This window comes from Anser brachyrhynchus (genome assembly GCF_964034855.1).
Source record: "Anser brachyrhynchus genome assembly, chromosome: 1".
NCBI classification, from domain to species: domain Eukaryota; kingdom Metazoa; phylum Chordata; class Aves; order Anseriformes; family Anatidae; genus Anser; species Anser brachyrhynchus.
The window spans coordinates 134,605,963-134,633,587 of record NC_137694.1 but is presented as its reverse complement, the minus strand read 5'-3'; the positions used below and the strand labels follow the sequence as shown (position 1 = coordinate 134,633,587).

Genomic DNA, 27,625 nt, shown 5'->3' with positions numbered 1-27,625 from the left:
CATTGAAAGCTTAATTCAGCTTGTTGGTTGCTTGGTTGGTTTTTTTTGTTTGTTTGGTTGGTTGTTTTTTCCCCAAAGTCCAAGGGGATGGTTGAATGCCTGACCAGAGAAAGAAGAGTGTGCTTTCTGCCTACCAAGCTGAAGATGAGTTGTTCGATACCTGTTATGCAATTCATCCTCATCTTGTCATAAGGAACATACAGTTTCTCTATTTTAAATTTCGTACTCAACTATAATATAGGTGTATACCAAAAACGATAAGCTTTATATGAGGAGTATACAATGAAAGTGTATTCATAAAGTACGAGCAAGAGTAGTTCACAGAGAAAAAACTGAAATAGATATAGACACTGTTATAAATGTCAAGTAGAGTTTGACAGCTGGTAGGTTGGAGACATAATTAAAAAAAAAAAAATCCATACATGTACAGACTGCCTTTTAGCATGCAGAATTGGCACATGGCAAAATAAGAAGGTGAGTGGCATATGGGGATTAAGGCAACTGAGTTCTAGTGGAAACTGGAGGCAAACAAATAGGCCTTTGAGACAAAGACAAAATGGTAGTGGTAGTACTGGTGGCGTTTATTTGTTGATTCATGGCACAGCAATCTACACTAATTAAAGGAAGGTTGTCTTGTGCAGTTTCCTATCCTGGTCATAGACACTGTAAAACAGAAGAGAGAAAGGTGTCAAAGGAAAGCAAAGATGCCTCTGTAACAGGCTGGTCTGTGTGACAGCCCGTTTTGATGGAAAGGAGCAATAAGGTCTTTGCACACCGAACCACATTGTTAGAAATTGGGGTGGATTGGATTAATAAAGACATCTAGGGGCGATCCAGTTTTAAGCAAGAATTAGTATTTCTGTCAAATGTATTTAAAAAAAAATCATTATATTTAAAAAAAAAAGATTCTTTTGCATTTAGACAGCTTCTAAAGTATTCATAGGAAATTAAGGCTTGAAGGTGGAATATTTGTGCCCTTTATATATTATTTCCTTGTGTATTTATTTTTGGCATTGGCGCTTGGCTGTGACCCTACAGATGGAGAAATTCATTTGGTAATGTAAACTATTTTAGGAACTGAGGCTTGCATTTATTTATGCATCTTTGTCTTTACTCCCTTGCTTGGATTTCTCTGGATGTTTGCATTAAAGTTGTATTTAACCACTTCCGTTTTTTCAGACATGCTTTTTAAATCAGCGTTCTGCAAGTCTAGCAGTATTCCCCAACACACTGCATCCACTGCAGCCTGTTGCTGAAGCATGAGATTCTGCTGAATCATAAGTCAATATGAATCTATTAAAAATAAAATATTTGATTTTTTACTAGAAATGGAACAGATTTTCTTTACATATGAAATGCACAATCATGATCTATCATTAAGTCCTGAATTTATTCTTTTGATTGATATAAGCAAAATTGTATTCAGACAGTACTTGCTGCTGCAGTTTCAGAGAAAGTCATCTACTTAGCTGTGAGTAGACTCAAATCATATACCTTTCTAAGTAGTAAACCTATAACTGGTAACTGTAGCTTTTCCAGCAGGTGTAGGGCTTTTCTTCATTTCTGCATATCAATTTAGTGACTAGCTTAAAGATGAGAAACTGCCTGGCAGATTACTGGTAGGAAAGCCCCTCCTTTCTTCCAGTTAGTAGGTTAATTAGAAAACCAAGAAAGAGGGGCTGGGATGCATTGGTTTTACAGTCTTGGAGGATATGGAGACCAGAAATACTCACTTCATTTCACTAGTTATAGATTCTTCTTGTGTGTATTGAATTGGTTCAAAACGCAGAAACAACTGTTTCATTAAATGTCATGCATGTTTTACATAAGCTTGTGCTAACTGGTAAAACATTGTTTCTAAATTGTTTCTTATTATGTTTAAACGATGGATTTTTTTTTTTATTTGCATTGAAGTTTAATTTCTGTTTTAAAAAATGACTTTGTATATAAGAAAGGGTCATTCATTACTTTACAGTCAAATAGCGTGCAAAAATAGTAAATGTGAGGCTTAGCACACATTATTCCTTAGGTATGCGTGTAGCACAGCTTCACGGTAAGCAAACCGCAGTATCAAGTTGGTGTAAAGATTGTATTTCATTATACGTTAATCAGTGTGTACTGAAAAATTCTGAGAAAAATAATCAAAGTATCACTGTTTTAAATGGCTTCACAACACCAGAATCTTTTTGGCCATGATCCAGTAACCACACGCAGTGTAGCTGGGTTGAAGCGGAGTGGGAGGTAGCAGCGCACCTTTTGCACCCCTCCAGGATGAGGCTCGTCTGGGCACATAGCTGCATCTCCGGGCACAGGGGTGAAGCCATGGCACTTCTGGCCAACTCTCTCCCACCTCGCTTCCCCTCCCATCCAGAGGTGCAACGTTCCCCATGCTGGGACAGTGCCCTGTCCTCGTGTTGGGACAGAAGCCATGCCATGTCTTCTGTGTAGGAGCCTGGAGCTGGCCATCTGTAGTTGAGAGGGAGTGAAGAAACTAGAAAAGCCCAGGTGTGTTTGAAGTTGTTTTACTGTTCTTCCTGCAATTTGTAAGAATGAATGTAGAGTGTGTGCTGCATGGCATATGTTTTCTGGATCCTTTTGAGGGAGGTGCTAGCTGAAACACACTTCACAGAGCTTGAAGTAAATCTTGTTGAGACAAAAAAAAATGGAGATCTGTTGTAAAATAGATACCAAGCGTACAGTTTCTGTTCCAGTTACCAATAGGTCTGGGGAAAAAATAATGTTCTCTTGCAAAATTGAATTTCAACTTTGGAAAGTAATGCTTCAGAAAGTATAGTATCAAGAGTCATCAACTACTTAATAGTTGTTTTCCATTTGAAATGCTATCTATTCTTCATCAGTCAAGAGTTGTTAATTTTACACTGTGCATGGGTTAAAGTTGAATTACTATGTTTTATAAATCCCGTATCTTTAAATGTAACATATAAGAGGCAGCTCAGAATAGAAGAGTATAGAGTATGCAGAGTCTTCGCCTCCATGTTGGTGGCTTGATGGTGTCATTATTACTGTTAATTTATTTATTTAGTCATCTAGAATCGCTACTGCTTGACTTGCAATTTCATTTCTTGGCCTGGTTTTAAGTGTTTCTAAATTCATTACAGGAGAATTTCATCAGAAAGGAAGATATGTTGAAGAGACCTGGAAACTGTGTCTCCATTCCTCTGTAGATCTGAGTGTAAACATGATAGCAGGGCAGTATGGGGAAAATTTAGACTCCTTCACAGGCATCTTTCATTTGTTGGGAGTCTCAGCCTAGGACTGCCCTTAATAAAGCCCTATTGATTCACTGCAGGACAAGAAAACAACAACAACAGAACACACATAAGTTCTTTAGAGTTTCTAGAAAATCTCCTAAAATTCTTGGAAACGTAAGTTTTCCTAAATTTGCATTGAGCAGACTTCAGATAGCATTTATTGTATGTGGCCTTTTGTTTGTCTTTCCTTATTGCAATCACATGGTAGAAGGTTCAGAAGTAGTTTAATGCAGTAAGAAAATAGTTTTGACTAAGAAATAGTTTAATTCATTTTTTTCCTGTAAACTGAATACTTTAAATATTTTCCCACTGAGAGTTTTCTGTGATTCCCCAAACCTGCGGAGATGGGAAATTCAGAAGAAAGGAATGAGAAGTGTCTGTTGGTTGCTGTTGTAGTGTAACAAATCTCTGAGCTTAATCTGAATTCCACTGTGCATCATTGTGTGTGCTGTGTGTGTTCACAAGTGTGTGTGCACATTTGGTAGGACATGTAAAATGCAAAAAAAAAAAAAAAAAAGTCTTCTGTTCTTTTCCCTCTTGCCTTATCCATTTTGCTGTGTGCAACAGTTGCCTAAGCCTAATTCCCTTTTATGTGATATTGATTAAGAGCCATGCTGTGTAGGACTGTCAGAAGGACTAAAGTGTATTTAATTATTCAACTAGAATAAAGTAGAAGGCAGTGCAGCAGCTGTAACATAAAACATGGGCACTTCATCCTAAAATGTAAGGTATGTTCAGTAATAATCCCGCGATTCTGCCCCCCTGGTTTGAAGGAAATTCATAAAATGCTGAAGACTAAATACATGGCTTGTCCTCATGAGCTCTCCCTACTTTGGGTATGTTCTTTAGGCACAGTGCCTAATCACATGAAAAGAACAGCAATTTACCAGAGATTCAATATTCTTAAAGTGAGATTTTCAAATGGGAGGAATTGTGTAAGAACATTTCTCTGGCTAATTTCCAGGTAGGTCTGTCACTTCTACAGATCGTATTTTGCACATGTACGTTAACATTGGATGCTGGTTGAATAGATGTTTGTGAAAATCTCCAGTTCTCTTGCATAGCTTTCACGTGAAGATTAATTGTAAAAGCATTCACATATTTGCATGGTTTTAAATCTGAGCTGTATTGCAGGTCCCAAGGAAGGAGCTGGATGCTAGAATATTTTTAAAACTTGGAATATGATGTACAAAGATGAAGGACAGAGTTATGCTCAACAGAGTTAAGATAGCTAAAACCAGAATCAGGTATTTGTGATTAAAATGATACCTGCTACAAATCTGCAGAAGGATTTTTTTTTCTGTCATAAGTAGCAAGTAGCATGCATTAATGTTCCACTAAAATATGTCCTGGTGTGTCTTGTGTGATGCTGGAACCATCAGGAGGTCCCAGAGCTGTAGGCTGCTGGGGGCTGGGAGAGCACCACTGTGTCCTTGCTTTGTTCATACGTTCTTCTTTAGATAACTACTTCTGCCATTGTTAAAGAAGACGCTGGCTAAAGTGGATGTTTGACCTGATGTTGTAAGTCTGGTTTTTATGGTCTTTTGATTTTAAATTTGAATTTTAAAAAAATATTTGTTATGAATATTATACAGAATTGTGCTTTGTGGATAGTTTTCACATAAAAAATGTAAAATGCTTGAAAAGAATAACTTAGGTAAATTGGAAAGAAATTCGTTTCTTTTAGTGTGAGACAGTTACATTTTATCTGGATTAAACTATAAGAAACAGTTTTATAGAAAAGGATTTCTTAAATCAGAAAATACCAGTATTCTTGTTTGGTAGTTTTTGGTTTTCTTGGTAGCATGTTTTAGTTCAGTGCTAGGAGCAGTAGCAGTCCACAACAGAACCGTATATCTCTGTCCTTAGCATCTGAGTGTTTGGATGTGATGCCATTCATTTACTTATGGGAACAGAAAACTCCAGTTGTCTGATGTTTAAAGGGGTTTGATTCAATTTACACGTGTTGATATTCAGTCTTCAACTGTTTTTTTCCTTTTCTTGCTTGTTAGGGGATGGGGTAGAAAAGAAAGGAAAAGGGAATCCAGTAGCTAGTTATCAGTTTTAGAAATTACCATTTTTATCTTGGTCTTTTAAAACACCCCCAAAACAGGCTACTCTCCCTGTTTCATGCAGCCCGTATAGTATCTGTAAAATCCTAATGTATGGATGTTTTTGGGAGGGAGAACGGGGAACTCTCGGAAAAAAATAGAAGAAAAAAAAAGTGGGTTTCCTGTGAAAAACTTTTAAAAGGTTGTGTTACCTATTGAAGTAAAACAAGACCGCAGCAGTTTCTGTTCTTCAAATTATTGAGCCAAGCGGGCTCCCTCCTGCTGTGGTGGGTGGTGTGGCCTTTCCAAATTACCGCTACCTCGTCTAAGGCCGAGATGCGTTTTAGTCAACACTTCTAACGCATCAGGACTCGTCAGAGAGGTGTAAGACAGAATGAATAGGCGTTAGTGAAATAGCTTGCTGCCTCGTCTTTCCACCCAATGAGGAGAGCTTCACATCTTTTATTCTCGGCCACGCTTGTTTTTTTGTTAAGCTGAATTTTTAGGAATCTAGTTGGAAGGCAGCTCCATGCACCAGGGTTGAACAAGTCTTGATCCTTCACTGGGTGTTTTGTGCTACCTGCGACGGCTAGTGACGGTACAGTTTTGAGGTAAACGCCTGAGACTCATTGTGTCACACAGCTGCTTTTTCCACCCTGTAAATGTATTTTTCTGCATGAGATAAATCTAAACCTGTTCTGTGCACGTGAAATAACACACGAAGCTCGTCTGTGGTTTTGCATGAGGCTGTGAGGTGCAGCCCTCGCACAACCCTGGGCGCTGCTGCGCACCCCTCCGCCATGAGGCACGGCCGGGCCTGCGCGGCGGGAGGCAGCCGTGTGGGAGGCAGCCACGCGGGCCTCTCGGGGGAGGCCGCCCGGTCACGAGGCACAGCAGAAAGAGGCTGAGTGCATGGGAAAAATCAAATGTTAGGGTGCAGAGTACGGATTAAAGCTGGCTCGTCACACTGTTTGTTTAAGAGGTGAACTTTGCCGTGAGTGGAGAACAGATCGCGATCCCATATAACGGTGTTGTTTTACTCATTAAACCTGGAGCGAAGAAGTAAACATAACGTGCCCAGCTAGCACAGCTCAGCCTCTGCGCACCGTCTCTTCAGAAGGAAATGAGTTAGTGCTGTTAGGAAAAGCAAATTATTTTAAATTAGTTCTTTGTTGCTTCTACAAGTAGACCTTAATTAATTGGTATGTGATCAGGATACAGGCCAGTTGGTGAATCCTAACGTGACTGGTGTCTGGCCAGTCCTTTAATACTTGTACAAATGTGAGCACAGATTTTTTTAAACTGATCCTGGACCTCCGGTCTTTGCGGTAGTTACGGTATTTCACAAGTAATGTCTGGACATACAACAAAGTATATAAATCTCCATGTTTAGTTTTTATTGTGTGTCATTTTCAGAACTATGGTTTCTCAACAATATCATTTATTTAGTAGTGTTCATTAAATGCAAAGGAAATCTTTTTTTCTGTCTATGAATTCCATGTCATGATAGGCATGAGTCTCTCAGGCTGTGCATTTTAGTTCGATTATTCTTGCATTTATTGAATGGTTGAAGTTACTCAGCCTTTTGCCTTGAGCTGTTGTAGCATGCCTCAGGTGGTAAGTAAATTGCCTACAAATGCGCTGCTTGTCATGTCTTATTGCTTAATTTATTCTTTGAAATAAGTGTAGTCTCATAATAGGCAGGCACATTATGAAGCAAAAAAGCATTAGACAGGGACAAAACAGTAGCCTTGTAAAAGTCTTCCCAAAGTTGAGTCACTTGCTTTTCATAGAAAGCAATAAGTAGCAACATTAATGGCACACGTCTGCATTAAAGAATTGTGCAGAGTGTTTGCGTATCGCAGCGGGCTGCTAAAGAATTACCCCTTTACTATCCCTGTGATGGGCATGTGTACCATCCGATTTTAATATTTGCTCCCCCATTTTCCTGGGAAGGAAGAAGTGAAGTTCCTTGGAGAGGTGTCTGCACCCAAAAAATCACCAGTGAATTAGAACATATTCATCACCTTCAAAGGTAATGACAGTCTAGGGTGCATTTTTAGAGTCATACAGTCAGTACAATACAATTTGATGGCTTGTTTTTAATGTGATATTTCTGAGAAAGTCACGCTAGTACCTCTTTTGGAACCAAGGTGTTTTTTCCATCTAAAAACACCCTTCAGTTACATAATTTTGAATAGATCAGCAGCTCAAGAAAAAATAAAGGAGAAACAACAAGAGCTTCTGCATTATAAACTTTGTTCTTCCAGAGTATGGGTTGCAATGTACAAAACAAAGAAATCATTCAAGTGTCATCCTTGGTTTGTGTTGTAATCATGTTACTTAATGATAGATGCTTTTATATATTGTTCTTCTTACATTGTTTTTTGTTGCATTACAGTATATCTTACTATTCTTTGGTACGTGACTTTAGGTTTTAGAATGAGCTATTGTTTCTGATGGCACAAAATTATTTATCAGTTGACTCTTTAATGAGATTTCATGCTATTATATCTTGCTACATTCAATAAAACTGAAATGTATTTTTAGGTCTGTATCTCTGGTAATTGCTATGGATAGTTGATTCAATCTTACTAAAACAGTTGGTTTGATTTCCGTATTCATAGAATGGTTTGGGTTGAAAAGGACCTCTAAAGACCATCTGGTTCCAACCCCCCTGCCATGGGCAGGGACACCTCCCACCAGACCAGGTTGCTCAAAGCCCCATTTTCCATATTGTGGCCGTTAGCAACCACAAATGAATTTCATCATACCACTCAAAAACATGGAAAGCTATACAGAATTTTAACCATGTGAATCATGGAATTTTAAGCTGCAAGAGGAGGCTCTAAAAATAGATTGATTAATCACTGTGTTATAACAATATAACACCTTAAATTAGACTTCTACTTTGCTGAAAAGTGTAAGATAGTGGTTTAGTATCAATATTGGAAGGCAGTAGTCTCCTCAATCAGTTCCGGCTCAGTAATGGGTTTTTCCGTGCTTTAATCATTTTAGGATCATTTAAGATTGCTTTTAGAGTCATCTTGTGCTAAATTTGGTGCAATGCCTGTGCATACGCACTAAGCACATGAAACCCTAACAGGAATTTGAAGGAATTTTGTTAATTTGCTCACCTATGACAAGAAAATGAAACCTGTTTTAGCTATTTAGTAAGGAAAATTGATGTTGAGACCTTTTTCCAGACTTTCCCACAGTTTTCTTTCTACGTAGGTGGGAAAGTAGCATTCTCACAGTTTGATATGAAAGAGTTGGTTAGAGTTTCAGGGTATTACAGTACCAAGAACCACGGTATGCGCCTCCTGAAATCCTGGTACTGGAGCCAATGGGCCCACAAACACGTGCATGGTTCTGCAGTACAGCTCCTGACATGCAAGTTACTCCATCATCCAAGTAAATCTTGAGCCATCTTGCTATGGAAAACTGGCAACTTACTCCTTTTTCCACATTTTCTTTCTTTTTTCTTAGTTTTCTCTGTGAAGAAATAGGATGTAGGGACAAAGGCAGCACAACAGTTGGTAATTCTTTATGTAAAGTTATGTAGTATGCGCACAAGCAACGTACTTAATAGAAGTGCAGTTGGAAAAATAACATTACTTATGAGCATATTTAGGGCTGAAAATTGGCTAACATAATATGTGGATATAAGCATGTTTAAAGCAGTGATAGATAAATGTAAAAGAAATGTTGTTGTGTTTCAGTTAAAATCAGATTTTGTGGAGTATGATGAGGTAGAGTCATGAAGTCTGCAAGATTTGTTCCATTTGCTGTTATGTTCAGCTCTTATGTGCTGAATTTGGTACACCGAAACAAAAAATATGAGTTCTCTAGAATAATCCAGCTTTTCATTTTATTTTGCTGCCTTGTCTAAGCAGATGAATCTGATAATTCCTTAAATGGGAAGCTTGCCAGCTGAGAGAAACCTAGAGGGCAACAAATGGGCAGCGATGACAGAATGTCTTGAATGCTGGGAATGTTGTTTTGATTCCAGCCTGTTTAAAAATATATTTGTCTAGTGGAAGGTAATGCTAGACAGACAGATAACACAGGAGATTTCCTAGGCATTACTTACACACACACTCACACACTCACACACACACACACACACACAGTGTTTATATATTTTTTTTTCCATAGGCTTAACCCAGATGAATTAAATTGCAAAATCTTTCACTTAAAAAAAAGAAAAAAAGAAAAAAAAAAGGAAAGAAAATAAGTACAGGACACAGAATAATGAAATCAAAGCAACTCTGCCTTAAGGCTGCAGAGATTTCCTTATTTTACCCTGCTGTGTTTAGGTATTGCAAAACGGCTCACCTTTAGGAGGAGTCTCCTCCGAACAGGGAGCTGCTACATCCCGTATGTGCCACAGTTACTCGTGGTGCAAGAACAAGGTGAAGTGAGGACACCGAGATGACTGTCTTTAAACTGGCTGCTGTTCTACTGAGGTGATGTTGGATGTGGGTGTGTGTGCTTGTTTTGGTTTTTAGCTACCATAGCCATGTACCTTGACTTTTATAAAAGTTTTAACACTGGTATTGGCGAGGTCATTGTTTTAAGGAAACTTGGAAGCCTGAGTCAGGACTAAGAATGCTGGATATTAAATATTGGCAAAAATGAACAAGTATCAGAACAAGGGCAGTCCTGTTTCCCACATTTCGTTCTGGCAGCAGCCGAATTGGCTGAGTAGGCTCTTGTCCCCAGCTGTTCACAAGGGTTCATTACTGCTCCCCCAAGGTTTAACTGATCATGTAGTCACTCCCTAACCTGATTTGTTCACTCTAGTCTGGGTTAGTTCAAACACTTTTTAACACCAACTCTCTGAACTCTTTTAATCAGAATCATTCTGACATCAGCAGTTACTCCGCAGATACTGAGGGGCAGGAATGTAAAGGAAGAGTGATTACGAGAAGCAAGGAAATAAGTCTACCCCAGTGAAGCTTCAGCCAGAACAAGAGGCGTAACTGCAGCCTGAAATTACAAACTGCAGAGGACAGAATGGGGAATATGGCTAGGCTTACTGCTGCCCTGGTAAAATTTAACTGTTAATACCTGTCCTCCAAAATTCTTAGTAGAGCTTCTCAACCTCTGAGGCTATGCCTCAGCATTTTCCTAAATAATTTCAAAGGCTAGAGCAAAAAGTGACTGCAACACCTTTCATCTCACTAAAGCGCTTCTATGCAAAGCAAACAAAATCTGTAAAATGACATGCAAAAAATTATTAATGATCCTTCTTTGTTGTTGCTATCTTTGTTGAAATTCCTCTTTTGCTTTAGCGAATCTTTTTTATTATTAGGTTCTTCTTCTCCTGCTAACGTAATACAAGAAAGCTACTCATTATAACGAAGACTGAATATTCATGCAATCCAGCTTTAGGCATCAGCATCCACATCCACATACTTAAATTGGAATCAAAGTTAAGTGGCATCCCTGACATGTTCTGTCATGAAATAAAAAGGTTCTGTTTCATCTAATACAGCATGATAAAAGCAGATATCTTTCTCTGCAAATAGTTGTTCTCACTTTTCAGAGTTTTCTCAATTTGCAGAAGGAGAGTTTAGTTTCCAAGATGAAAAGGCGGACATGTTTTCCAGAGCTGCAGGTTGTTTCCCTTTTGTTTTGAAGTCAATGGCACTTGCACTTCTCAGACCCTGGGAAAAATAACTTTTTAATGCTGACTATATGTAACATCGCCTACCGGCTGCAGAAAAATCAGTGCTATAAAATTTACATGAAGGTACGGGTTATGTTAGGGCATAAACATATATATAAGAATTTAAGCAATCTGGATTGTCATTCAGATTATTGCCCTGATCTGTATGACTTTCACAGGTTCTTAATTTCTCACTTTAGCATTTGAAAAAACAGACCTAATGTTTATTGAACAGAGCTGGCAGAATGTATTAAAGTTGGTGTACAGATAAGCATTAAGCACCATGAGACACTCAGTGGTGCTGAGCGTAATAATAATCATTTTCCCCTTTCCAATCTTAAGCTCTTTGGTCCTTGGTCTTTAAAGAAATTATGTTTAGGGTAACAGAATCAGGACCTTTGTGTTTTCCTGCTGGAGTAGCAAGGCCAAGGAAGCTTCGGAAAGGCAGCCTAACTTTGCAGTTTTCTGTATTTCAAAAGTCTTTCTCTGTCCTCAATGAGTTTAACAAATTAGTTGCATTTTCACGCTTTGGGTTGTGTGGTTTTGTTTGCCTTTTATTTTTCCTTAAGTTCTGATATTTGATTAAGATTTTTCATAATGTCTTTGGAACATACTTTACAAACTTCACTCTGTCTGAACATAGCATAAGATAAAGAATATAAAATATGATAACCAATTAATGATACTAAGATCCTGACCATTCTTTATGTGTGGCGTCCCTTCAATAAAGTACAGATGGGAGAGTTGTTAAAAATCTGAGAGCTGTGTTTGCCAAAATACTTCTTAAAGTAGATGGAAAAATGAAAGAAAACACACCAAAGATGATTGCTTCGTATTGTTTATGGTATCAGAATTGCGTTGAAACATAGAAGATCACATATATTAAGAGACAGTACTTCACTCAAATTCATTGTGCGGATTTCTCCCAATCTTGCTATACAAACCAACCTTCCATATATATGCTAGTCAAAAGAGGTGAACTTGTTATCAATGAAGAGGAATAGATACCCATTAATTCCTGTAAGGAATGTGACTATGAGACAGCTAGTGTCAACCATCAGGTTACTCAGACTGACCGATCAACTGGACCACAATTTAGAGAAGTTATGTCCTGTAACATGCAGATGATAATTTTGGCATCTTTTTCCCTGGAATTTCACTTCTATTACAGACTCCTACAGTATTTTATTAAAAAGTTCCAATATGGTGAAATATTTAAGCTACCGGCCAGCTCAGAGGTTTGGCTTCCTTAGACCAAGGAGCTGCCAGACCAGTTTTCTTTACTACGGAGTCTACATGATATTTATTTGTGGTTTTTTGTTGCTTTTTTGCTTGCTTGGTTGTTTTTTTGTCTGCACGTTTTGAAATGGACAGGTTTTTCCCAGCCCTGTTTTCTGCAGATAAACTCATGTTCCTGCTCTTTATTTAATGCAGTGTATTTCTCTAGCCAGTATTCTGGGCTGCATTTTTAATACCCAGACAGTATAACCTCTCGCTGTATGTCATGCATTTTAATTGGGGGAGGATTATAATTCACATAGTTAAACTGTGAGTAATTTAATTTAAATAGTTCTAACCACTGTGGCTCTACAAATGATTTAAGTAAAGGGAAAAGGTAAAGTTGGAAGGTAATTTGCAGCATAAGAAAAAGTTTCAGCATCTTCAGTCTTTAGTCTTTACCATAGTTATAGTTGGTTAACCAGCATAAACTTTGTATGAGCAGAATGAACATCTGTTTGATGTTTTTAAGACCTTTGGTCTTACTGAATAAAATATGTAAGTTTGTGCCCCTAGTTTTCTTATTATACTCCTTATGTTCTATGTAAATAGTACAACAGGCATATGTAATTTAATATGAATAAATTATGATCGTCAGATCATAAGATAATTGGGACTGGAAGGGACCTTGGGAGGTGCCTGGCCCAGCACCTGACTCAAAGCAGGGCCAGCTCGGGGTCAGACCGGGCTGCTCAGGGCTTGGTCCACTCGTGGCTTGACATGTCCAGAGGTGGAGACTGCACAGGAGTCTTCTTGCAGGAAAATCCAGTCTTTCTAATGCTGAATGTACTAATTACTCGGTATAAAAATGTAATTTTCAAATAGCTTTTACTAATCAGTGTTCTCTTTGCAGATTAGGTCACTTCTGCCATGCTTTTTAGAACAGCTATTTATTTGCGCTCCTAATACTGTCTGCATTTTTGCAGTGTCGAACTGCTTAGCATGCCATGCTTTTCCAAGTGTACGCTAACTGAAGTATGACTCCAGCTGTAAGTTTTATTCTTAGATGATTCCTCTCCTCTCCTCAAACTCTTTTTTTCCGATTTGATAAATAAATAAATAAATAAAATTAGTGCAACTATTTAACTATAAAGCTTCTGCATATTTGCCCCTGGCTTAAAATAAAAGGAAGAATCTCTTTATGTAATAATTTTGCAAAGTGCTTAAAAAAGATATTATTTACCTCAAGAATTAAAGAATTGTTTCAAATGAGAAATAGTACCCAGGAAATGCAGCTTCACTGACAATATAGTAAACTTTGTCTTAAAGCACTGAAATGAAGGCAATGGTACATCCCCTGCTTTGCATAAGCTCATGACCATGATCTACTTTATTAGGAATGATTAAAAGGAGGAGAAGATTTTTCAACATTTTATACTTGGGGAATGTTCCTTAGATCAGATCTGATGTTTGTGTTGTTTAGTGCTGCTGCCTTTTGAAGGAGTCTTTGGAAATGGGAGCGTGAAATTGTGAAATTACGCATTTCTCATGAAATGACGTTGAGTGTTGAGGTTTGTACAGTTGGGGCACACCTTGCTCGGGCTGCTCTTGTGTGAAAGTAGAAAACACAGCAAGCAGAGGAGATGGAGCTCAGAAGAAAGAGGCTGGCTTTGGCTGTGTGGAAGTCGGCTGGCTCCTGCAGCGTCGGTATCACTGGAATGAGTTTCCCAGTTTCAGGCCGGAGGGAAGGAGTGGGTGGAGAGTGCATGGGAAATCGAGATTGCTGCCGCTGGATGATGCACATGAAATCTCCAACAGCTTAGCATTTAATAACCTGCTAGGTACTTTACCAGACAGCATAAGCACCTGCAATTGTATTTTCAAAACTCAAGTGTGGCGATGTCCGAGCAGCTGCCGTCTGTTAGCCACAGCCAGAGGCTGATGGTCAGTCTGTGATCCCGGGAAGAGCTGCCTGGGTCTCGTCTTTCAGCTTCCTGACTCACAAGCTAAATAAGCTTGTTTCTGATCCCTGAATAACTAACTATATTTCAACTGTATCTTTCCTTCTTACAAATTTAAGAACAGCTTTTGCAGTCACTCTTTGGAATCGAATTCATATTCATATCCGTCTTTCCAGGCAAAAGGATGAGACCGTGTGTAGGTAGGTAGAAGAAGACAGGATGGAAGGATGTGTAAACTTGAGCTTTTTGCCATGCTCAGTGTGTTGTTTCAGAGTGAGGTTGTGGTTTTTGCATGTTCTCAGTAGCCTAGCATTTCCCAAGAAATTCAGTTGGTGGTGACCTGAATTAGGTAAAATTTAAAATTTAAGCGAAGGGGGTGGTGAGGGTGGTGCTTATCTTAGTGCTTAGCTCTGAATTTAGAATCTGTATCATCTTAAGTGGTGCAAAATCCAAACCAAGGAGAGACTTCTTTCTCCCTATTGCATGTGAGATCTTCTTTTATAAACTTCTTTCTTTCTTCTAGAAAGTTTGTCCTTATTCAAATAATCCGTGACCCATTGTTTCTCTTAACTTCAACCTGCAGTGCTAATTTTAAGAGAATTCATGAATTTTGACTGTCAGCTTTACAACAAACATATTATGTGGGCCCATGTAGAAGAAATACACGAAATTATTTCTTCTGTTTCAATTACACTGGGGTATATATGTGTTTCCCTTCACTTACACTCTTATTATATCCTGTCCCACAACATGTTTTAAAGGAAACATAAGAGTGTAACATCCTAGAGTATTTTTTAAATGCTTTAAAGAATTTAATGGGAGTTTCACATTTTTACAATGATATTTCAACAGCATGGTAGAAGATGCCTGCATTCCCCCAGAATTTCTGCCCCTGCAGAGATCCCTGTCTGGAAATAAAAGCCACAGGGATACAATGATAGGATAGTTCACGTTACAACATTGAGAAACTGCCCAAGAAATGTATTCTGTTTTGTTTTGTTTTTCTATTTTCATGAGACTTCTTTAGCAGCTTGCAATGTGAATAGTTCTGTGGCAGCATGCTCTGTAGCATTTCGTGTCCGTTTGCATATAATTCAAGCACTTTTAAAATTTCTTTTGTCACCTATCGTTCATGAGGATGTGGAAGAAATAAATAACATGCAGAAGTATTGTCTGGGCAGCTATCGTGAGGCCATCTGCAGGAGTGATACCCCGAAAACTATCCTCTGGTCCAAACTTCTGAAAACTTTTGAATGGCTGGAAAACTGCCAATAGTTCTTCCAGTGTTTGTGCATTTCTCTATTATTTTTGGCACTGTACAGTTCCACAATATGTACGTTTCTTTCCTATTTTCTGCCTGATAGCTCCAGCATTACACTTAGTGAGCTAATCAAACAAATAACGTTGTTCAGCACTGTGAAGAGATGAGCGAGCTGTATGTCTGTTTTTTTTTTCCTTCCCGCTCTGAATAATGCAGTTTTTCCATTGCAGAAATTTACCAGATAAGGAATGAACCAAAACGTTGGCTTGAGAAATGTTATTAGTCGAAGGGGTCCATAGTACTGGTGATTCAGTCATCTGTCAGCCTGATAAATGGATTAGCGTAAGAGGTGTTCCAGTGGGGAACTGCAGCCCATAGGGCTTCCAGCTAATTATATTTAAGTTGTTTAGTACTGCTGGGAAGCAGCATCCAGGCAATTACTGAAAGCTTTGATGCAGTGTGCACTATTAGAGTGTGTGTTCAGAAACTCATTACCCTTTCGTGCTTGTGTTGGATGGATTCTAGGAAGCTGACATGAAACAGAGAGCAGGAATCAATAACTGAAAAGACATTTTAGTTAGCTTCTGGTCCGTTTCCTGATTCAGCAGCTTCCAGCCTCGAGTGTTTCATACAGTTGCCGTAATACAAAGGGAAAATGGGACTTAAATATGTTAATTATCATATGTATGCATCTGGTTACGAAGATACGCAGCTGAAGGTCCTCCCAAGATGGAGCTGCAAAAGGCCCTCTGTGGACAAGCCCCTCTCAGGTGCCCTGTGGCATGCCCCGAGCGCCTGCCCTGCCTGCCCCTGGGGCAGAGACTGCGGCCATTTCTCTCGCGGTGGTTATTTTTGCCTCCACAACAGCAAGATTGCGTTACTCTGGCGTCCGTCATGCCCCCTCCTCGCAAGTTCTTGGAAACTACAGCTAATCCGAAACGAAGCCAATGATACTGCCTAGGCATATTAAAGCCCTTTTAAGAAAATTGTGCTAGCTCTGTCTTTGCTGCAGGCTGCAGTTCCCGTTACTGATGCACCTCTAGAAAACTGTACACACTCTGCGTCACCCAGATGTGGAAAACAATAATTCTTACCACGTGCTGCTCATCTGTTGGGTACATCCAAGATGTGCATGCTAAAAGTAATGCAGTATTTGCACAAATGGAGGCCTATATATAGTGTGTTTTTCTTTTTAAGGACTCAGTTATTAATCAGTTAATGGTGATTGTGAGGGCAATGCTGAGGAGACTAAATTCATCTTCTCTTTTTCTTCTTCTACTTCTCCACTTTTGCCTGAGGTAGAGCTAAATAGACAAAATAGAGGATTACAGCTGAGCGCTTCTTGAGGGGATAATTCTGTCCCACCTTTAATAATTAAATGCTTTTCTTTATTTCTCCATCACAACAATCCTAGCCATGCTATGCTTTGTGTTTTATGTTTCATAAAGTTAAGCAGAAATCTCATGACTTACTATCAAGAAACAAGTGGGTGGTTGTTTTTTGTTGTTGTGGTGGGGTTTTATTTTTTTAATCTGGGCTTCTTTGTTAGAAAATATTCATTTTTTTGCTTGAGAGCTGCCAAGATAAATGTTGTGCTAATTGGTACATATATATCTCTCTGATATATAATATATAATAATATATAATTTAACTCTCTGATAAAAAATTCTCGTCAGGAGACCATGGCATGCTGTTGTAGGCTGCAGCACCCATGAATCCACATACCGTAAAAAATACTCTTACAATACTAAGCATTGTCAGTATCAGTACCTGCCTTGGTTACTGACAGACAGATGAGCTTTCCATGAATTCATTAATAGTGTAGAAGTGCTGGCTTTCCAAATAAAGACAGATAGTTCACATATTTCCTGTCTCGAAAACTATTACGCATGATAGTGGAATATCTACCCCACTGAAATACACAGCTGAAGCAGGCAAAGGCTGAGGCTGGCAAAGCATCTGTGCAGGCAAAGCATTGACTGTGGTAAATAATTCTGAGGGTCAGTGCTCCAACTATGGCTTCGAATCTGGCTCCAAGATTGGTTGTCCTGAGTTACTGCTCAGGATGCTAATAGTGAATTTATCTCTGGATAAAGAGCCTGCATACAAAGGGCGGCAGGATAGAGCCAAATTAATGATACCACGTTTCTGCAATTCTTCGTTTCATGATGTCCACTAGCTATGACTGAGTTAAGATGAAACATGAAAAGAATTTCCCCTCACAGTGAAAGCTGTAAGTGGAAGTTTTATGTTCCCTAGAGACTCTTGCTTCAGTGTTTCAGCCCTAACTCTGTGAACTACACCTGAATGAGTGAAATATTCTGGGGAGTGGCTCTTGAGTCTTAAGTATTTTAAGATTTTCTGGAAAGACGGGGGTTATTTCTGAGGTTTCTTTGTTGCTTTGTCTCAAACTTTACCATGGGAAAACTTTTTGCACAAGTATTATAATGAATATTTATTTCAAAGTTGACTCTGATTTCTGACTGACTCATGACTTGACTTCGTTCATCTAATCTCCCTTTACCATTCATCTATGGTAGATTTAAAATATTAAAAAAAAAAAAAAAAAAAACAAAACAACCTCTTCTAACTTCCTTTAGAGGAGGCGGCTGTGGGGGAAAAGATTGATAAGTATCAAGGTAGAAAAGAATTTTTATGATAGCAAGCCATTAAATAGTGTTTATTTACTCTATAAGACCTTAGGGCAAATACATTAATATGCAGGCATTGTGTGGGTGTTTCTGAGCAGAGGCTGAAGTTCCAGTGCATACATATTCTGTGGAAATACATTAGAGAAAGCCAGCACATTGTGTTGAAAAAGATGGACCTGGTTTGGGCTCCACATGACTGCAGGGTTTTGTCCATGATCCTTGGACAGATGAATTGCTGGTTATGTCCCAGAGGTGGCCACATCTGCACTGTCCCAGTGTGATTATGTATGTTAATCTTTAAAGAAACTGAAAACCCAGCACAACAGCAGAAGTTTTGCAAGTGCTGGAGTGTTTTCTTCACTGATTCGTGCACTTTTCAGGAATTGCTTTATCTGTTTTGAACGTCTTCAGAAAGGACAACTCAGTTTATTTTTTGCTGGAGGTGGCATAATTATTGATGTCCTGCTGGAATCTTCCATATATTCCTGTTTTCCTGCGAGTCTAATCCCCCAGGGATTGTTTGAAAATATTAAAGCTGTTTGTCAAGTTGAAAGAAAGCAAAATATTCATGTTGCGCACTAGGTATCCTGTACTTCTTTTACAGAGATTGATAGTGAAATCTCTCAAAAATGCTTTTGTAGTTCAGTGTCTGCTGAAGATGGCTTATTTATCATTTAAATTCTCCTGTGCCTTTAAAATTTGGAAATGGGGGGGGATAATAAATTACCCACCCAATTAATGCTTTTTATTACGGAACAATGTTAGAGAAGTGTGCTGAAAGAATAACGTCACTGGTTTGGTTTCTCCTTATCTTTGTTATCTGGTAAAAGTAAATAAAATTATTTAGGTGAAGCTACATGGAAATTACATTTAAACGTGAATCATATTGGAAACATTTAAGTACCTAAATCTATTTAGAGGAATTCAATAGGTTTTACAAAAAAGTCTTCCTAACGAATGTGACCTAATAGTGTAAGTCAAGAGTAAATCTACTGTACTAGTTTGGTGCTTTGACTCCTAGACACCTGTGCAGCAGGTACTTTCAAGTGCCTCCTGTAAATCTGACCCCCTGCTTCAGTTTCCAAAGCTCATGCAGGTCCCTGCAAAAGGAAGCCTACACGTAAAGCCGTAGCTAAGTACAGTATTTTGTCTGTGGCCCACCAAGGGCCGCCCTGAGGCAAGCGTCATTTCCCTGACTTGGAGCCCTGAATGGCACCGTCCCGTGGGAGGTAAAACGTCCGTGTTCTGGTGGGCACCTTCCATACAAGCAGGGATTTTCCTCTTGGTTGCGTGCACGGGAGCTGATGCCCGCATTTGCCGTGGGTTTGCTTCACCAAGGTTGTGTCCTATGGAGTACCTGCAAGAAAAGGGGGTCAGTGGACATCTCTGCGTTGTTCGGCTGAGTTTTGTGGTTAAAGAAGTAGTACAACATCCCAAGTCAAGCCACTTGTACGAGATTTGCAGTCGGTGAACAAGAATGACGTTTCGTAAGTCTTACTTTTGGTTGGTATTTAAACATGGTTAATTTGTCGGGCCATTTAGCAGCCCAGCTCATTGCAGCAAAGATAGCTACCTTGAGACTTGCAGTATCCATCCTCACCTTTGCGTAAGAGATGAAGTTTTTTAGGTTGCCGACTCCGGCGTCACCAGCGAGCGGTTCCTCACGGAGATGTGAGCGGGAAGCGCTGGGTGCCCAGCGAGCTCCCTGAGGCAGCGGCCAGCTCGGCCGTGGCTGCTGGCACCTGGGGCCCTGCGCCCGCCGGTGGGGCTGAGGCGTGGGTTTAGGGAGCCACTGCCTGCGGCCATCTCACCACAGCGCTGCAGGGCCTGGGGCGGGGAGCGCCCGCCACTGCTCAGCTTTGACCGAGCCCTTTCAGCCCCAGGAGGAGAGCACTGCTGTCCTAAATTAGTAGCTGGAGTATTATTCACAGCAGAGTTTAGTCCACCTGTCTCTGAAGGGCTGCTTGCCGTTCTCAAGCCCCGCGTGTAGCCTGACCGCACACGCACTCCCTCACTGGAACCAGCGGCACTGCCTGCGCGCCGCCCGTCTCCCCCAGTGCTGCAGTTACCAAGCCAGACAATGGCTGCAGATCATAAGGTACTTAATTTATGACCAGCAAAGCGCAGTTACATCACCTGACTTCCCTCCTCTGTATTACAGACTTTGCCCAGCTGTCTTTGTATGAAACCCAGGAACTTGTATGTTTGGCTGCAGGGTAACTTGTGTTTTCACATCAGTTTGTCTTCCAGAAGTCTCTCCAGACAGGCCTTGCTATCAACAAATGGAGAATCTCTGCATTCTCCTTTTGATAGCCACGCGAATGGTTAATCGTAAGTGATGATGAGCATGTGCTTTATTTCTCATTTGAACTTGGCCTCAGCTTCCAGGTAGTGTTTTGTTTTATAGATACCCTCCTGTGCTAGATTAACAAGCCAGTTGGTACTTAAGCATTTTCTTCCCATGGAAATACTTAGATGCTGTAATCAGGTCATCTGTCTTTTTTTTTCATTCTTTTGATAAACTGCGCAGGTTGAACTCTTCAAATATTTCATATTACGGTATTTTCTTCAGCCCTCTAATCACTTCTGCAGCTGTTTTCTGTGATCTCTGTTTTTTTGCAACTTCTTTCTAAACTGTGGAGATCTGAATCCACAGATAGTTATCAGATGTAACATTAGTATTGCCAATGAAAGTTTAAAAAGTGAAATTTTAAGAAACATTTTCCTTCTTTCTATGCTGTTTATTTCAAAGCTTATATATTACCTCTTACTGCAATATGAAATTTAGTTTTAAGAAACTTTTTTTGTTGAGTAAAGACTTATGTGTAGGGGCATGTGCTAGCAAAACAGGTTATTACAACCATCCACACATGCTCTCGCCCAGTTGTAAAGGAAATCTTTAACTTTTAAATGTCACTGACACTTGCGGATAATAAAACTTAAATATATATGCAATTTCTTTTTATCTCCAAATTGTCTCTTTTCCCTTGCTTCTTTCTTGCAAATCATTAATTTACTTGACTCTAGTCTTAGTACAAACGCCTTTTCAAGTAGAGAGCTAGCGTAAATGCTTTTACCAAAAAGTTGTCTGGCAAGGTAACCAAAACCAGTCTTAGAATAGGATTTGAGTAACTCTTCCAGCCTGTGTGACCCATGCTACCTGATACTTTCTGCTTGCCCTGTAGCAACATGGGAAGATGAATGGCCTTCAAGGGATTCCAACGCTGATAAAAGCTGCCAGGGACTGGAGTACCGCTCGTGTGAGGAGAGGCTGAGAGAGCTGGGACTGCTCAGCCTGGAGAAGGGGAGGCTCAGGGAGAGGAGGCTCAGCCATGTCTATAAATACCTGAAGGGAGGGTGCTGAGAGGATGGAGCCAGGCTCTGCTCAGTGGTGCCCAGTGCCAGGACAAGAGCCAGTGGGCACAAGCTGGAACACAGGAGGCTCCCTCTGAACATCAGGCAGCACTTCTGTGCTGTGCGGGTGGCAGAGCGCTGGGATCTTCCTCCCTGTAGATCTTCAAAAGCCGCCTGGACGTGGGCCTGGGCAGCCTGCTCTGGGTGTCCATGCTTGAGCTGGGGATTGGACCAGATGAGCTCCAGAGCTCCCTTCCCACCCCAGCCATGCTGTGATAATGTGATCCAGTGTGTAATATTGGTAAACAAAACAAGTGAAACCATAGTCCAGCCAATTTAGGAGTGTAGTTAGGACAGAAATAATTAAATATATAGCTCACATAATACATCAATTTAAATTGCTATAATATGAGCCTGTATCTGGTATTTTATGATATCCACTAAACTATATGAATCTTGCAGAAGCCTTCAGCACACGAGTCAGTTATTTCCCTGGTATTTCTCTCCAGAGCAGCCCCTATGCGTTAGCTATTGTTGCACCCCATAATGTCAGAGTATTGAATAGAGTTAATTTTAATATACTAATACTCTTAACAATTTTACCATAAGACATGGAAGTTGTAACAACAAAATCCTCTAATTATTGCTGGGATTTTCAGATTGCATATTTACACAGAGCTGTATTTTTTGAGTATTTTTTGTATTTTGCATAAACATGACATGCTCCACAGAAAAAATGAGGAGAACAATTCCAATGTCTTCTGAGAATTAGATAGGCAAGCGTACGGGTAGCCAGACAGATGGAGATTCATACGTGTTCAACAGACAAAAGTCCAAAAACATACAGACTTCTAGCTGATGATGTATCATGAATAATTTGTGATGCTTAAATAGTCATTTCTTGTCCCTTGTATAGTCATTCAGCTTCGATTAGAATAGGTATGTGTCTTTCTCATGTGAATAGTTGTATTTGGTTAGATGGCATACTTGTCTCACAGTGGTGTATATGAGAACATGTTGTAGTACTGTAGACTGAGAATTAGAACTGGATTTATGAAAGCTTCTCCTGATGTTTTTAAATATGCTATTTATTAAATTGACTATATTATAAAGTGATCCTCAATGTATAGTTTTAAAAGCTGTTAAACATTTGTGCGGAAGAGTATAATTAGTTTAAGAAGTCTCTAAAGAATATCTCATTTCACTTCACAGCATTTAATTACTATATTACATAGAAAAAACTGAGCATAAGCCGTAAGGCTTGAGATGCAGGAGTAGGAAGATAGTTAAGATACATTGCAGCTGAATCACAGAGGAAACGTGAAATAAGGATTTACTCATCGTGTTCGATGGCAGGCATGGAAAAGTCTGCAAATAGGTTTATTATTGCAGAAGAATGCCGGACTATCTTTCATGTTTGATTTTCATAAATACTTTCTTTTAGACCTTCCCCCGAAAACTTACAGGAAGGTGAATTCTTTGGCCTACTTACTTCTTTTTGCACAGAAATCACTTTCCACTGGCATTTTCTCAGAGACGACTTTTGTGTGCTGCTGCGAGGCAGCAAACCAGCTTTTCAGTGCTGTGTTCAACTGTGGTTCCCTAGGCTGTCAGCTAGATGAATTTCTTGCTGATGTTTGATCAAAGACGCTGAAGATTGTTGAGCCAAGTTCAGCGTGCATTAGGTTCCTGGAAAAGTGCACTTAGCTTTGCAAAGCACTTGAATGTTTTGGGTCACTGGGTCTTGCTCTTTTCTCTCTCTTTCTGTCACAGATGGTGTTTTTTTTCCTCTTAGGGTTCTGCCAAAGCTCCTAACTTGGGAGACAGAACATTGGTGAATGCCAAAAGAGCAATGGGTCAAATGCTCTTGTTTTGATGAGGCGATGCGAAGCGGCTTGACCGGTACCTCTCTCTCTCATTGCAGCCCTCTCCGCTGTCAGATGTGGTGATCTCCATGGTAACTCAAACCCCCAGACTCTTGACAGCAGCCTGCGAGGAGCAGCATTCAGCAGCTCAAGGGTCTCACGACCAGGTAAGCCAAAGTAATCGCCAGGCATGAGCCTGCCTCGGGAACACAGTCTCCTGGCCAGCTGCCTTTCAGATTTTTTCATGGTGAAACCACACATGCAGCTCAAGCTTTGCAAGTTAATTTCTATGCTTGTATCTGATGATAAAGTTTTACCATTGCTATCATTCAAGAGTACAGCAATTCAGCCCTCTCAAACAGAGACATTTGACAAAAAGTCTACATTTACTCAGAGACGACTTTTAAGCTACAGTCTGAAGAGCTGCAATGTAACAAAACAAAGTACTTTATGATTCTTTAAGTGGCGGCTGTGTTAAGTAATTGCTTTGGTTGGAAATAACCCCAAAACACATCTGCATTAAGATCTGTCTTTCTGCTGTACCTACACTGCTGTCAGTACCGCTCCTTCTCTGACAGGAGGTTTGAGCCCTCTTAACCTCCTGGAATCATTTGCAGAGCCTTTTTGGGTGTTTATGTAACCTTCATTGGTACTCTGTAGCCTTTTCAAATTGTTGTTTTGCTCTTTACACACTGCTGCCTTCTAAATCCCTCGCTATGCTAATTACAGTATATGGGGTGTTCTGGTTAACATCGTGAGGAGGTACAGAATTCTTCCCTTTTTTTGGTGAATTATGGAGAAAATGTCAAGAAAAAACAAGATTCTTCCCATTTTGGGAAAATACAGGGGACTATACAGCTGTATTCACTATTCCAGTATCCCTAATGCTGTGAACAAAAATAGTATCTCTGTTAGTACATGTGTGGAGGTTTTATTAACCCTTTTTGTCATAAGGTTTCACTGGCATTTGTATTACATTGTTTCTGTGACATGAAAATTGTATTATTATTTTTTTAAGTCCCCGGTTTCTGTGCACCATTCTCTGGGTATGACCTGCTTTCTTTCTTGATACATAAGTCCACGTGGCTATAATACACTTTGCCCATCCTATGAATTGATGCATACTACTCCGAGTAAACACTCTGCTACCTTTATTAACCAGTGTGCCACCTTCTTTGTCATAACTGCTATCAAGAATATTTTATCCTTACTTTTGTATCAGTGATTACGCTCAGCTAATGTTGAGCTACTACTGGATGATTTTATTGGGGAAATGTAGAACACTCTTCTTCAGTTATTATTTTCTGTCAACAAGTACTATTTTTTATCTGTCTCTGTCTTAATCCATTTAACTCACATTTTGGTACAACTGATAATACAGAGAACAGATTTCTTAATCTTGAATGTGTGGCTGTAAGCTACATGCCTTTCAAAAGTCTCTGTGTTTCACCTATGAGGTAACTTTTTTGACCAAAATTCATAACTTTATCAGATGATTAAATCCCATCTTTGTGCTGTATTGACCAATTTGCTACAAAATGTTGTTGACTGGTGTTGACTGTTTATTCGTATCATTTCCCAGTGAATTTATCTTTTATCAGTTTGTCAGTTGTTTTGCCTGAGATTAATAGTGGCTTAGAGCTCTATAATTACTGATATCATACCGTTTACCAGCTTCAAATATTGGCAGAAAATGCTAGCAGTCTTACTGAATTTCTTTGGTGTTCCATAATGTATTGAAAATTAGCATCATTGAAATGATACTCTCAAACACTTTTAAGACTCTAAGGCACAAATTATCTGGGTGTGCTGATTTAAAGTTGTCTTTTAACATTCATTTTGGTTACTAATGGCCTCCTCATCTGTAAAAATGTTTTTTTCTACTTACAGAGACAAAAATATTTGTCTTTTTTTCTTTTTTTTAAAAAGCACAGCATGTTTATATTCTGTTAAAACATAAATCAGAAGTTGGAGACTATCGGTTGATAATTTCCTATTCAAATTAATTGTCTTTGAATACTTTTTTTGTCATGTGTAATGTGTATTTCAATCTAATTATGGCCTTAATGCAGGACTAAAGTAAGCCTTTTGCCACAGGTTGCCATTTTTTTGGACTGTTTTAGTAGTGACTTTGGTCCCTGCTGGTAGTGGGTAGGGAGAGTCCTTCCACATTTTCATCTCTGTACTGTATCCCAAATGTATAGTTTTCCTCAGATTCACTGGGCCAACGAGCTTACATGTTTGCGATTAACCAATCTTTACATACTGAATATGTAGGTCTAGAATGCAGTTATCCTTCTGGTGTTTGAAAAAGTATTTTAGGAACAAAATTTAGGAGTGGCTGACATTTTACTACTGACTGCGTGTTATTTCTAGATGACATCTGAGATGGAAATCTTTTGTAGTTATTTTCATGTTTCACAAATACATTCTTACGGAGTAGATGGCCCAGTTTTCTGATATGGTTTGGTGGCTTACTTTATCTCATCTTACCAACAATATATTCTCCTGAGATCTGCTAGTGTATGATCTATGTGTATTCAAGATCTTAAGCCCTTGGTTTATCAACAATTTGGGGAGATAATGGTACCATCAATGTGGTGTATCATCCTCTATTTATTTTTTCCTTGCTTTGTTTAATAACAAGTTTTCCTGAAAAGTTAAAAATTATGATTTTAATATTTTAATTGTGGAGACCTCCCCAGTAGTTTGAAGCAACAGCAACTATACATAGTATCTACTTCTAAATAAAAGTTTACAGGCTTGCTTGCTTGCTTCTCAGGCCTCTGATCCTTCCCTCCACAGAGGTTGCCATATGTAAGGTTGAATTTGTACTGCATTTGTTTCTGTAACACCTCACAGTTTACTTTAGAAGCCTTTTGCCTGCCCTAGCTCATCCTTATCCGAAGACAGTAACCACATGTCACTGACGTGAAGCTTACTCTGTAAATATTGCTCCTTCTCTCCATGGATATGAATTGCAGTTCCAAAGACCAGAGTCTGTCAACTCTTCACCAGAAACATAGCCAATAATTGATCCTCAGTCTTTTTACTTCTTGTTTTCTGTCACTTAGAAGATCAGGCAGATCTCCAGGACCTCTTTCACATCTTTCTTTCTGAAATGTGCAGCTGTTCTTATTCTAGCCAGAGATGATGTAAGTTGAACTGACGATATGTGCTTTAGCACTTTTCCATCTCATAGTAACACCGTCTCCCGAAGAGAATGGCTCTCACCAGTCTACAGTGAAGATGGAGCCAATATAGGTAGAAAATGTCATGCTTCAAAGAAAGAAGTTGCAGAAGAAATTCATGCAAATTCACGGCATCGAGTGCTGTAGAAACCCTTTCTTGGATTTTGGAGAGGTACTAGGAGCAGCTGGTGCAAATCTGCTTAGACAGTTCTGGAGCAATTTCTTATTTGAACCAGTAAGAGGAAAACCAAAAAGCTACCGGCTTTTGCATGACTAAAGCAGGTATTTCTGAGGGTCTAAGGAAACAAACAAACAATAAATAAATAAATAAAACAAATTTTGCCACTGTTGTGAGAGCCATTAAGCATAAAGTTAGGTAAAATCATGTTATTTTGCTAATTCTCATCCCTACTTTAATGAAGAAGAACTTTGCATTTTGTGTCTTGTTATCTTCATATATAATACTTCACAGAAGCCAGCAGTGAAGAGGATCTCTACTCTCTCTCATCTGAGTAATCTTTCTTAATTCAGGGGTAAAGTTTTAGAGTCAAAAGAGAAGAGCTTCTAGAGTCTCTTTCTGTTCTGCCCTTAGTGTAGTACTCTGTGCCTGTGTGCTGTACAGCTTTTTTAGCCTCCCCGGGGTCTGTTCCTGCATCTAAATTTGACTTTGTCTCCTTTGGCTATCGAGAAAATGTTGTAGTCTTATTTATTCCTCTGATTCGTTACGGAGTTGTAATGTTCTTTAGCTATTAAGTATAAAAAGTCAACAAGATTTTGCATAGTCAGTGATCGTTTGTTAGTAGATCTACCCTTTTGCCTGGGACTGGACTACAGAAGTTTTTTCAGTCCTGTGCTTTAGTACTGCACTTGCACGAAAACAGTTTTCTTGTTGAAATTCTTTGAAGTATGCATCATCTTTGTAAATGAGAATATTGTATTTCATACAAGGAAGGTTAAAGTAACTGTCGTCAAACAGTTGGCTTACAAATGTATGAGTTTTAAAAGTATTATAATACATCTATGCATACTTATTCCTTAACAACTTCTGTACATTTTTACAACTAGGGATTTTCCATACCTTGTGTTAATTTATTTAGAACTTTATCCATGGTAGTGCAGAGGCAAAC

The 27,625-nt window shown here is 39.2% G+C and overlaps 1 protein-coding gene across 7 annotated transcripts in view; it reads left to right on the top strand.

The window, feature by feature from the left end:
* The window catches only part of TBL1X (transducin beta like 1 X-linked), a 199,615-nt gene that overhangs the window by 81,191 nt on the left and 90,799 nt on the right, over positions 1-27,625 (top strand). For all 7 annotated transcript variants that reach the window (XM_080577146.1, XM_080577141.1, XM_080577143.1 and 4 more), the window contains one exon: positions 23,367-23,474. The gene's annotated coding sequence lies outside the window, so the exon portion shown is untranslated. The remainder of the gene's footprint in view (positions 1-23,366; positions 23,475-27,625) is intronic.